Below are 13,442 nucleotides of genomic sequence, written 5' to 3'. Positions count from 1 at the left end.
TCTGATGTCCAGAAATTATGTGTGCTATAGATAATGTCATAAATAATTAAGAAGAAAACATTTAAATAACAATAATGGTGTTTTAAAAACCAAGGTTTAGAAACGTGATTTTTAAAAATCCCTTTCTGTCCCTTTAATTTTGCCCTGTTGGGAAAACTAAAATAAATTATTTATAAAGACTGTTTAAATTTAGATGGGCTTAACTTTAAATGAACAGATTTAATGGTCATTGTCTGGTGATTTCAGTTCTTTGTCCCCACCATATTCATAGACAAGGAGCATAAATAAAGATTTTTCTGCATTTTAGCCTATTGCTGCCAGTTGATGAACTCAGAAGAGTACCGTGTTTAGTACTTAGCCTAAAGTAACAAGTTTCAAAGGTATGCATAGAAAAGTAGCCACACTGATGTGCATGCCTGGACTCAGCTAAATTATAGACCATTATTGGCATCTGAAAAATTTTTAAAACTATCAGTTTGGCACTATTTTTACTCATGAAAACAGATACACATACACCTTAATAGATGCATTATCTGGTAAAAGTGAAAGTAGCCTTTTAGTGCCTTGTTGCACATAAACCAGGCTTTATGTTAGAAAGTTACTTTACTCAGATAATAAACCTAACGTAAAAGGGTTATTTCTGGCAGCTAATTTACCTTTATAGTTTATAGAAGTGCCTACTTCATAATGGTACCTTCTGATTCTACTTTCCCTGAGTTCAGTAATCAGTGTCAATTACTGCTGGTTTCCATAGAAACATGACTACTAACAGTTTTAAAATCTTCATTCATGGACTAGTTTTACAAATAATATAGACTTTGGAATGGCCGCTTACTAAAGACACAATGTTTGAAGCAGAAGCCAATAAATTTAACCCTTCAAATGATGTTTAAAGTTTCATGTACAGTTTTCCCTAATAATAGACCCACATATTTAAACACAGTGACCTATAGTTCAAACACTAAGAAGGGATTAAGCCACCTTCCCCTAAAGGGATGTCGAATGAATTGTATAATTTGGAAGCAGCTGTTGACCAGTTACAAAACCTGAGTTGTCAGTACACTGAAGTTTTTCAGGAACATATTGTTCTCCCTAATGTTAAGGAAAGTTCAGAGTTTCCTTTAAAAAATATTTGGCATTTAGAAAGACTTTCTGCACCCTTCCAAAAACCAAGAAAAGAGAAACACTAATAAGGCTACATTAACATTGCTAATTACATGGCTTTAAAATACATTCACGGTATTAAGTGTTAATGCCAACTGTATTGCCTATTATGCTGTTTAGAACTTTCTGGATTTCTAATATAAATTTAATGTGGGGAACTCCTTTAGTACTTATTTATGCATGCTATGATTGTACATAGATAATGCATTTGTATTTCATTTATAGTACTTAGTAATTAATTTAATAATGAAAACAATTACAAATAACAACACAAATCAGGGTTTCATCAATTAATGTGTCTCATCAGAGGTGGGATCTTATTTTGGGGTCTATAACTTCCTTTAAAATCATTCGTCAGGGTCTAATTTTGTTTTGTTAACATTGCTTCACGTTGTTCAGATTATAGCTACTATGTTAGGTTTTCATGTTATCTTTCACATTAATATGAGGCAGCAGTAGATCGTTAAACTTCAACTCAAACTTTTCAAGGAATTGTGGGATAATGTATTGTCTGGTCTGAAGGTGCACTTGAAAGGCAGAAGAGCATTACTTTTCTGACTCTGAACTCCATACACATCTTGACTTGAGAAACAGTAAAGCACCCTATTTCTCTTCTTTCCTTAAGCACATGGTGTCACCTCTCCCATTTTAGAACCAAACCTACTGGGGGTTCTCTGATATAATGACACCCTACACTTAGTTGCAGAATATAATTTACAGTCATCGAAGGTGCTTTATTTGTGACACTAAAGTTAAACCAAACCTCACTTACTCTTAGAGTAGATTATGTCTCTTTTTGTAGGTTGGGTTTCAAGTAAAGTGTTTGCATCACTGTCATGTGCCTCAGTGGGGTTATTTGTCCCACATTTGTTAATGTCAGGGGTTTGCCATAGATTGAGCTCACTGTTATCTAGCATTTCAAAAGCAAGTTTAAAAAACCCAGCAGGGCCTAGCTGAAATATTTTCTTTCAATACAGCGAAGCTGCAGGCATAAAACACAATAGTAAAACATACAATGGAACAAAGTAAAAGGCCTTTATAACAGATCTTTGTCATGCCACTGCAAGTATTTCATAACATCAGCTACTGTTTTTCTCAATTGACATCATATAGGTCTCAGTTAATGAAAAGAGACATGAAGCATATTGCATCAAATAGATGCTGGACAGGAAACAGAAAATGGATCATGAATCCAGGCCCCATAGCTAAAGCAGTCAGACCTCTGAATAGCAAAAGGACTAATGTGTTTTAGCTGTTCTCCCTTCCAGCCATAAACCCAAGAGCAATACTGAAAGTGTTTTCTTTTCTAAGCTGCTCACCAGCCCCCTACGCATCCCACCCCACCGTGAAAGCTAGTCAGCAAGGATCAAAAACATTTCCTTTTAAATGAATCATGGCAATCCAATAAAGATGCAACACACAGATTATGTTTAAATCAATGACAGAACCATAGCCAGTATCAGCAGGCCACAAGGAACAAAAATTGCTCACAGTCAGGGGGTGTCCATCCAATAATGAGCTGTGGGGCTAAACACAGAGCACATGCTATGCTCTGGGCAAAATCCCTCAAGCTTCTACTGTTCTGGCTTCTTTAAGTAACTTTGGGGTATAGTTGTATTGTCCTCATTCACACCCTCCCCAGATGGGCCATGACAGCTTAGCTTAGCTTTCTAAAGAGGGCCTTCAATGACACAGTTATATCCAGGAAACACAAAAAGACAACTGTAATGCTAATATCTAGCAATAAATGTTAAAGAAAATAGGGGACAGGATTAATTTGAGAGAATCAATTTCTATGAATGACCATTTAGAACACTGAATAATGAACACAGTGAAAATTCTTAAATGTTCAGAGCACTTGCCTCCAATTGCCTTTCAATGATTTCTTAAAATTGTTGCTCATTTCAAATATTTGAGGGGAAAAGAGACTTCTCTATTTGAAAAGCAAAGGGATAAACAGGATTGTTGGATTTTTTTTATTACTATACGTCTACCACACTTTTTCATTCTTTAAAAATATTTAATAGCATTTGCAGACCTCTTGAATATTGTTCCCTGGCACTTGCTATTGTTATTTTTATATAACACCTAGAGCTAACTTTTATACTGGCACAGAAAGGATACAAATGATGATACTAGGGTCAGTATGCTAAGGTAAGAATGAAAGGAGAAGAAGGTGCTCAAACATCAATCCGCAAAATCACAGAATACACAGAAGACCCAGGTCTTCATGCCAGAGTAACACCAACTAGTTGTAAGACATCAGAGAAGTCATTTATCCTCCCAGAGCATTATTTTCTTCAGCAGTGACATCTTTTCATCTCTGAATTCTCATTTTCAAATCTGAGTGTGCTTCCAATTAAGAGAAAAGCAATCCCGAGTCTTTCACAATTAATCAAAAGAAAGTTTATGGCCTTCAGACCCTTTCAAGAGCATATCATGTGCTATATAAAGATTTGACAACACTTGATCTGCCATGGGCTATTTTTCTTCTTTTATATAAAAGAAAATTATATGAATATGAGTCACCTTACTAAATCCATTACCTGCTAATAGCCTCTGTTATGATTAGCCCAAAGGTCTAAAATAATAACTAATAATCAGCTGCTTATTAGAAAATTACCTGCTTCTAAAGACACTCCTCTTTTCTCTAAATTCAACAGCTCATTGTATTTCGTGTTCCTATTCCCAGGGTTTACTGATCTCTGTGAGCAGTCAAAGCCTATGGCACGGTTATTCTCTCTGGGAGAATAGAACAAATTTATTCCTAATGGAAGGACTTATCAGATCTAGACAGATCTTTAAAACACCTGTAAGATAATTTGGATTCACAGCAGTAATAAAATAGCAAACAAATTTCCCTCTCCTGAAAATGATAAATTACCATATTTCATTGAGCAGATTTTCCTTATCTGATTTGTTTTAAAAATGATAAATAGGTCTCCATAAATCTGAAGGAAACCCAGGAGTCACCATCTACCTAATTGAATCAGAGCTTCTATGATTCAAAGAGATAAGAACACATTAAACAAATGGGAGTATTTTACACTGTAAGAGTGCATATAAAATTCCCCTTTGAAGAATACAGGGTGAAATTCAAAATAGATAACGTATCAAAATTGTAGTGTGATTAGTGGTGACTGTCTCCGTTTATGAAAAAAACCCTGCTTGAGATCTCAATTTTTATATTTGCAAATATTCTGACCACTTTTATTATCATTTCCCTGTACATTTACTTATTGATTACCCAGCTCCTTGCAGTTTACAAAGAAATCTTTACTTTCTGCTCATGACCTTAGTGTTTCCATAATCAACTTTTAAATGCTCCATGGCATTAATTTTCATCCTTTTGGGAAAAAAAGTCCTCATTCAGCTAAGCATTTCTTTTCCTATTGTTGCTCTTGGCATTTAGGTTGCTTCCTGTCTCACGTTGCTCTGCTCTTGAGCTCTATTCCTTCCATTCCATGGCATTAATTTTCATCCTTTTGGGAAAAAAAGTCCTCATTCAGCTAAGCATTTCTTTTCCTATTGTTGTTCTTGGCATTTAGGTTGCTTCCTGTCTCACGTTGCTCTGCTCTTGAGCTCTATTCCTTCCATGTCTGGCTGCACTCTAATTGAGACCCTGCTTCACTTCCTCTTAACTTGTCATTGTTTTTGATTTTCTGGTTTCTCTTCAATTCTTCTCAAAGGCAGTATTCTAGCTCCTTCTCTGACCACTTCTGGACAAATGTTTGGCTTTGGAATTTTTCTTCTGGCTCATTATCTCTGCCAGAAGGCAGGAGGAAATCTGAATACTCATGGGGACTTAAAGGAGAGGAGCTTGGGTTCCCCAGACAAGCAAAGAGTGAGCTTCCAATTGATTTCCGTGATCGATGACATAAATACCATTTGGAATCAGGGATCCTTGTCACAGTGTCTTGAGACATAGAAACAAATCTGTCTTTGGCATGAGAGTGGCACATAATTGTTTCATTTCATATCTGGCGATCTTTCAAAACAAAACAGAATTCTTTCTTCTAAGATGGTTAAGTGGATACTATAGAAGATCAGTGAATCCTTTTCAGTTTAATATTATATTAACACATCTCTTCATTTTTAGGGAAGTAGGGGAAGAAGAGAAAAAAATAATGAGGTGAAAAACAGATCTGAACAGTTAAGGCGTATGTGATATTATCGAAAGGCGAGTTACCTCAGAGTAGCCGTAGAAGATTTTTGGAAATATAAATGAGGTCAAAACACTCCCCAGCTCAAAATTCTCCAAGGACTTTCTATCCTATTTAGAATAATGTTCAAACTTCTTGTAAAGATCTACAAGGTTCCACATTATCTGCTCCTTGCCAGTATCTCCAGTCTTGTATTCTCTCCACCTCATAGCCAAATCCTTCAACCACCATCCCACACCCATGATCCAACTGAACTTTCACCCATGTTCTTTCCATTTCTTGAGCAAGCCAGACTCATTTTCATCTCAGTAGAGTAGGACTTGTTCCTCTTTTTGGAATGTTCTACTCTCAAGACTATCCGAGGGTCACTCTCTCACTGTTGCTGGTACATGATCTCCTCAAAGACACCTTCCTCAGTCCTTCTATTAAAAAAGTTAAAAAGGCAACCTTTCCTTACTATCACTCCCCAGACCCTTCTATGCTGCATTTGTTTGTAAATCCTAGCACAAAATGGACTATCGAAAATTATTTGTTAAGTACATGAATATAATAACTTTAATAGTAAAATGAAATAATGTGTGCAGAGTACATAGTAGAGTGCCTGGCACATAATAAGCTTTCAAAAAAATTATCTTCTCTTATTTTTACAACTTACTATGTCCATGTTTTTCCAATGGATTTCCAGGTTTTTTTGAGCAATGACACTGTCTTTTCACTTGCTACTGTGTTCTCAGCACCTAGGACAGTTCTTCATTAATCAAAGAGGAAAATATTTGATGGGAATAACTCATATTTTGAAAAGGAAATCAAGACAACTCCTACATACTCACTTGGAAATCAACACTTTCATTAATAAAAATAAAGATTTACAAATATACCAGCAAATAAAAATAATTAGGTCGTCCTCAATGAGAGAACCACCTTCTAAACTGATGTAGCTGATATTTACAAAAGCAGAATAGCCTCTAAGTAGGCAAAAGACATGGACCACTCTATTATCCTGCAATTTCTCTTTAACAGTGGCTCTTCTGGCCTCATAAATGCTGTACACATTCAGATATATTTTGGTCCTATTTGGAATTTTATATTTTCAGAATGTTAAAATGCTTCATTTAAATTTATGCTTTTTATGGGATTACTGCATTCTGAGTTTTGATTTTGTAATTTCTCAAAGAACTTTGCTCTAATTGAATGTCACAAAAAATTCAAATGATTAATAATGATTTGGATCTCAAAATTCTATCTATAGGAGCTATTTCAGGAATGAAGTATAACCAATATGCTAAATAAGCAAGCTGTGAAGCTGTGATCAAAATTCACCTCTAGTTCTTTCTTCAATCATCTCTATACTTTCCTCAGTGGGTGTAATCTTCCCTCATTCCTAAAGAAAACTTCTAAAGGTCTGTCAATTTTCTGCTTGCTCTTAGGTAATAGACATTTCACAATAACTTGGGGTCTCAAACAGCCTCAAGTTGGAGTTTAGATTTTTCAGTTCTCTGTAATCATCAAAAATCTGACTCCGATTTATACTTCTCTTGTCCTGAAGCTTGAAAGGGGTGCCAGGTTGCCTCATTCCTTCATCCGTCTGCCTACTGTCTCGCCCCTGCATCTCACTGCTCTTGCACCCCATCTAGGAACAAAGGGGGGAAAGTTTGGATAAGTGAAGACGAGACAGGTCTTGCTGGACTTGGTAAGTTTTCCCTTTCCAGTTCTGAAGATGTTTTCAGCTGACTTTATTTAGTGGAGTTCGTTTGAGGCTCCTTGGAGGTTCCCTATCAAAACACGCTTATTATTTCCTTTGACCAAGATGGATGTTTCCAAGATCCTGGGCATTCAGTAAATCCAGTCTCATTTTGCTGAGATTTTCTTGCCTTTAGCTTATTATTTCCTGTAACCAAGATGGACGTTTCCAAGATCCTGGGCATTCAGTAAATCCAGTCTCATTTTGCTGAGATTTTCTTGCCTTTTGTAGACTTTATGGAAACGAATCCAAGTTAACTCCTTCCTGTCTGTCTCTGTAGGGGAGCCGAATCTGCATGAAGAACATTCGTGCATCTTTTTTTTTTTTTTTTTTTTTTTTTTTTTTTTGTGACCGGTATGGGGAGCACAACCCTTGGTTTGGTGTCACCCGCACCGAGCTCAGCCAGTGAGCGCACCGGCCATTCCTATATAGGATCCGAACCCATGGCGGGAGCGTCGCTGCGCTCCCAGCGCCGCACTCTCCCGAGTGTGCCACGGGTCAGGCCCCATTCGTGCATTTTTGACTCAACAACTCTTGGATTGTTCTCAACAGGCAAGCACTTAAGTCAATCCTTACTTTGCTTTTGGGTTTCCCAGGCAGACACCAACCTCTGTGGCTCCCAGTGTCCTCCAGGAGGTCCTTCAAAGCCGCCTCACTGAAGTGGTAGTTAGTGAAACCCCACCTCACACCTCTCCCAAATGAAGCAGAAGGATCCTAAAAGCACCACGATTGATCTTGCCAAAGAAGTCTACTTACTATTCTCCTTTCTCATGAAATCCTCTGCCTGGTCCACTTTTAAAAAATCTTTGATCTCTCTAAGTGTACAAGAGTAATGGAACATAATCTCTCCTCAGCTCCTTTATAAACTCTGTATTTGAGTAGGGGTGTGGAAGGGAAGTCTGTCTCAGAACACTTTGGTATCGTGATATCTGTCACACTGTAACCTCAAATGAAACTGGAGCTAGTCCACACTGTGAGTTACAGTAATAGCTTAGCTACTCCATACACGGGAAACAGAAAAAATAAACAAACAAACAAGAAAATAATGAACTCTAATATGTATGTGTATATATGTATAAAATTATTTTCACTGGAGATTTTGAGATACTTTAGCTTTTCAACATGAAACTAGCACCTCTGCACAGTCTGTATAACACTGAAACACTGAATCAATTTTTCAGCTCTTTCCATAGTGATTTGCATTAGAGGGGAAAGCATATTAAGCTTACTGACATCTGAGCTTTGGAGCTGCCACTGAGGTTATTTATTTTCAATTATGTATCAAGTGACAGCAACAATGCTGTGTTGTGAATTAAATAGCTTTGATTCTCCATTAAGTGTGAATTCAAAGATCAAATATAGATATAACTAGCCACGATAGAGGTGGAATCCAACAGGGGTCCTGCCAATAACAGGATTTCGTTTAAAAAGCTGTGTATTCAACTTGTTCCCTACCTGCATTCTATACAGCAAGTAGTGACCATTATAATTAAGAATTATGTGTACTAACAGGAACTACAGGGACTACAGGAAAATAAATTGTACTAACAGGGACTACAGGAAAATAAATTGAGGTGTTACCAATAACATTTATTATAGCCTGTAATTATGTATTTGTTTGATTTTTATTTCCTGTCTGCATCACTAAAAAGCATATGTGAAAAGAGCAGACACCTTATCTTTATTATACATCATGTATTTCCGAGTAACCATAAGAATAATGTCTAGAAGAGAGTAGGGATTTGGGAAATGTTTGATGGGTTTAGATGGATTAAAGAATGAATGAATAAATTAATGAAAAAATAAATGTCTGAATGAATGCTGAAATTAATTCTAGAATGAAGATTTAATTTTTTACACATCCTAGTAATCACCAACTCTAGACACTGATATTTTTAGTTACTATAATCATATGACTTCTAGATTTGCAATCATTCCCAGAGCTTAAAAAAAGAAAGAGATTTTACTATGAGTAAAAGAGTAAACGTAAATTAAAGGTGAATAAAACAAATACTTCTTTCACATTAGCTGAAAGATAAAATCTAGAGAATATTAACGTAGGAGACCAGTCATGGGTAATTGTGTTTTTGTCTTCAAGCTATTGTAATAAAGTACTATAAAATGGGTGGATTAAAACAACAGAACTTTATTCTCTCATAATTCTGAAGGCTAGAAATCCAAATCTGAGGTGTTGTCAGGGTAGCTGTTTTGGAAACGTTGACTGAGAATCTGTTCCATGTCTCCCTCCTTGCTTCTGGTGGCTGCCGGCAGCTCTTGGTGTTACTAGGCTTGGAGCTGTGTAACTCTCAATCTTTGCCTTCACCTTCACATGGCCTTCTTCTTTCTGCATCTCTGTGTCTCAGATCTCCTCTTCTTTCTCTTGTAAAGACAACAGTCATTAGTTTGAAAGCCAATCCTTACGATAATCTTATCTCCAGTTCCTTGACTTAGTTACATCTGCAAAGTATCTATTTCCAAATAAGGTCATATTCACAGATATCAGGTTTTAGAAACTGGACATATCTTTTTGGAGGAGAATTCAACCCACTATAGCAACTTTCAGGTATTGGCCAATGGATGCCAATACTAATCCTCTTTAGAACTATAAATTCGGTTAAGCTCACCTTATTTCACCTTGGCCTCTGAACTCCTACATATGTGCTGTGATTCCTACATATGTAGGTTCAGATGTGCTCCAAATCCCAGACTAACCTGGTTTGGTCCTTCTTTTAAGACTGGATTCCTGCCTGTGAACTCCACCATACTAACCACCTGGAATAATGATCACCTGCTTTTCCAGCCCCCAGGTGTCAATTCCGGCCTGCAGCTAAATAGCTCCTATCCACTTCGGGTTTTCTACCACCTCCTTTAGCATCCTGTCTAAATCATGACAGAGGCCTGGACACTGAACTTTTTGCCCACTACAGGTTTCTTCTCTCTTAGCCATCTCAGACTGTGGTTTACCATAGACCATACATTTCATACCAGGTGTGTAAATCTTGTCTGCCCTGTGTTGCCAGGAAAAAACATCATGTCTTTTATATCCGACTATTCAGATAACATCCAGCCCTGATGATTCTTCACTGAGCTATGAAACTGCCTGAAATTCAACATTAAAATGTTCAATCCTCAACTATTTTCTTAGAGAGAATTGCTCAAGTTAGATTATGTTCTGTCAATAGACAGAAGAGCTGGAAGCCCTTGTGGAGTGCCATGAGAATCAGGGAAAGCACAAACCTGGGAACCACCTAGGGGGCTCCAGAGAAGGATCTGCTTTTTCCAAATGTTTTCCTGCAGCTGTCCTGCCTTCAGTGAAGTAATTCTCACTAGTAATTTTTACTGTCTTTCCCCCAAGTTATCTCAACTTGATGGTTAACATTACAGAGGGAGAATGTCACATTTTCCCAAAAATGCAATTACCGTTATTTTACGTCAGGTATAATACTGCAGGCCCTGTAGAAATTTTAGCAAAATAAGAATTGCTCAAACATATTGTTCTTGGAGGTTTGTGAAAAATAGGCTTTCTACCAGATATAAAATTCAATTGGATATGAGAAGGCACCATGCTCTTCTGAATAATATACTGAGCCAGAAGAAGGAGACCTGCTTTTTATCCCAAGTAATACATTAACATGCTTTGTGAGCTCAGACTACTGGGAGCTTAGCTTCTTCCATTCATATAAGCCAGTACAGGGATCAATTTGTTTGAGCTCTAAAAATTTAGTTATAATTGTTAGACAAGTTTCAGCATTACAAAAAGAAAGGAGAATTGCAGTAGAGATCTGTTGATGGTAGGCCGTAGCAGTCATTAATGTCACTTCCCTGTATGTTGACACCTGGTGCTGTAACACACATGTCAACAAATCAAAATGAGAACATTGTATGCATTAAACTGAAAGCAGAGATCACAAGTGCTGTTAATTTGTCAGATTTTAAAAGTTAATAATTTTATATCAAACCCAAATTTCCATCTTGTCTTGAAAAATTAGAAACTCTCCAGCACTGAGCTTCCATTCCCGTAAGGTATTGAACAATTGGAGCTGAATATAGCTGCCCACTTTAGACTGGGCATGGGGTTTCTAGTTTGCCACAGTTCCCACCACTCCCTCTTATTTCCTTGAGAATGAGGCTGAAAATCAGTTGCTATGCCTGTGCTCTTTTGTGTATAACAGGCCTGTTTCAGGCAGTTATAACACAAGCCTGTCCTTTACAGGAATTTAAATTTGCAACTTATGGTGTAACATATCCCTTGACTTCCCCCTCCTTGCAGGTTTATCTATACTGGTTGCCAGGCACATTCTATGGAAGATTGGGTCCTCTAATGTAGATTCTAGAGGGAGGATGGACTTTGATTGAGAGCCTCTGCACCCTGCACAAGCTACAGAATTGTGTAATTCTTAGGTGCCAGAACTGGGTGACTCTAGGATTTTTGTGTCACCAAAATTCTGTCATGAAGACCCAACAGTGCTCTGGAAAGAACAATGCAGGTCTGGCTAAGAGTAAGCTTTTAATCTTTCTTTCCTCATAAAGCTTTCTCTCCAAGCTGAGCTTCTCCCCATTTTGTTGTTGTTGTTGTTGTTGTTGTTGTTGTTGTTGTTGTTGTTGTTGTTGTTGTTGTTGTTGTTGTTGTTGTTGTTGTTGTTGTTGTTGTTGTTGTTGTTGTTGTTGTTGTTGTTGTTGTTGTTGTTGTTGTTGTTGTTGTTGTTGTTGTTGTTGTTGTTGTTGTTGTTGTTGTTGTTGTTGTTGTTGTTGTTGTTGTTGTTGTTGTTGTTGTTGTTGTTGTTGTTGTTGTTGTTGTTGTTGTTGTTGTTGTTGTTGTTGTTGTTGTTGTTGTTGTTGTTGTTGTTGTTGTTGTTGTTGTTGTTGTTGTTGTTGTTGTTGTTGTTGTTGTTGTTGTTGTTGTTGTTGTTGTTGTTGTTGTTGTTGTTGTTGTTGTTGTTGTTGTTGTTGTTTAAGACTATCACAAAAGTAGAGTAGAAAGGCCTCTAAAGCACTTTGGAAACACACCTTGCAGCATGTACTTACCTTTGTACTAATTTGATATTAGCTATCTTCTTCCATGTTGTAGAAGACAAGTCCATGTCTTGTGGGCAGGCTCTGTATAATAGCCCATTCAGGCTTTTGCAGACTTTGAAAGATCAGGCAGGATTGATCTGTTGGCAGTGCAATACCTCAAGCTGACCAAGGACAAAATTTCATAGACAAAAAACAAATTAAATCAATTTACCTCTATCCTCAGTTAAATCTTGCTAATAGCAGGCTTTCTATACTCTGTCAACTCCCTCGCGTGCTTTTGAAATTTTTAATGCAAGGACAGGAGAAAAGTTGAAAACAACTACATAATCACAACTCAAAATGAAGCTCATTGCCTTTCACACATGAGAAAAAAAGGAGAAGGGGGACAATGAAGATGCAACATGCTGGGATATGATCGATTTTTCAGGAACTTACCAAGTTGTCATCAAAGTAATGATATCTTTCCTTTTCTTGTGTGTGAACATTAGTAGATATTAAATATGGTGTAAACATTGTATAAATTATGAAATTTTCCAGGCAGCAGCAATAGTTAGAATCACAAGATTGGCTTTTGCAGGCAAACTGTGTAATTAAGTAAGACAGTTGTTTAAATATACTACTTTCATGATTTGGATATCCTGGCCTTCAACTGATGGAGAGAATATTAGTTTCATAACCCAATAGCTACATAGGTCAAAAAACTGAGAGTTTTAAAACCACTGAAATGAGCTGTGACTTCATCAATATTCCTTTAACCTTTGCTGGGAAAGCGGTATGATTCATCACAATCTAGAGAGTTTCCATTAGAGTCAGGTTCGCCGTGAGACTTTAGACTCCTGGAAAATACCTGATGTTCTAATCTTTTAATTCTAAATAAACTTTGCTGATAAGAGAGATTATAAACATGATCACTATTTGTAAAGTTAATTAAAAATTTCACCTTGGTTCATAAATTTCTGACTCAAATATGAACTGCTCATAGTAGCCATCCATTGGTCAAATAATTATTATACTAATTGTAACTACGCCACGTCAGACTCCAAATACAAAATATAAATTCAGCCTGAGTATTATATATTTTTAAAGTAAACAAATATCAAACTCTACTTAATGGCATATGTGTGGAAGTGCTTGGGGGTGAAGTCTGCAATTTTTCAAAAACATTAAAAAATAAGATGGGGCCAGCCCTGTGGCTCACTCAGGAGAGTACAGCGCTGGTAGCGCTGAGGCCACGGGTTCGGATCCTATATAGGGATTGCTGGTGCACTCACTGGCTGAGTGTGGTGTGGACGACACCAAGCCAAGGGTTACGATCCCCTTACCGGTCAAAAAAAAAGAAAAAGAAAAAATAATAAGAT

This window comes from Galeopterus variegatus, unplaced genomic scaffold, assembly GCF_000696425.1.
Source record: "Galeopterus variegatus unplaced genomic scaffold, G_variegatus-3.0.2 Scaffold3921, whole genome shotgun sequence".
NCBI classification, from domain to species: domain Eukaryota; kingdom Metazoa; phylum Chordata; class Mammalia; order Dermoptera; family Cynocephalidae; genus Galeopterus; species Galeopterus variegatus.
The sequence above is the reverse complement of the archived record's forward strand: the minus strand, read 5'-3'. Positions refer to the sequence as shown.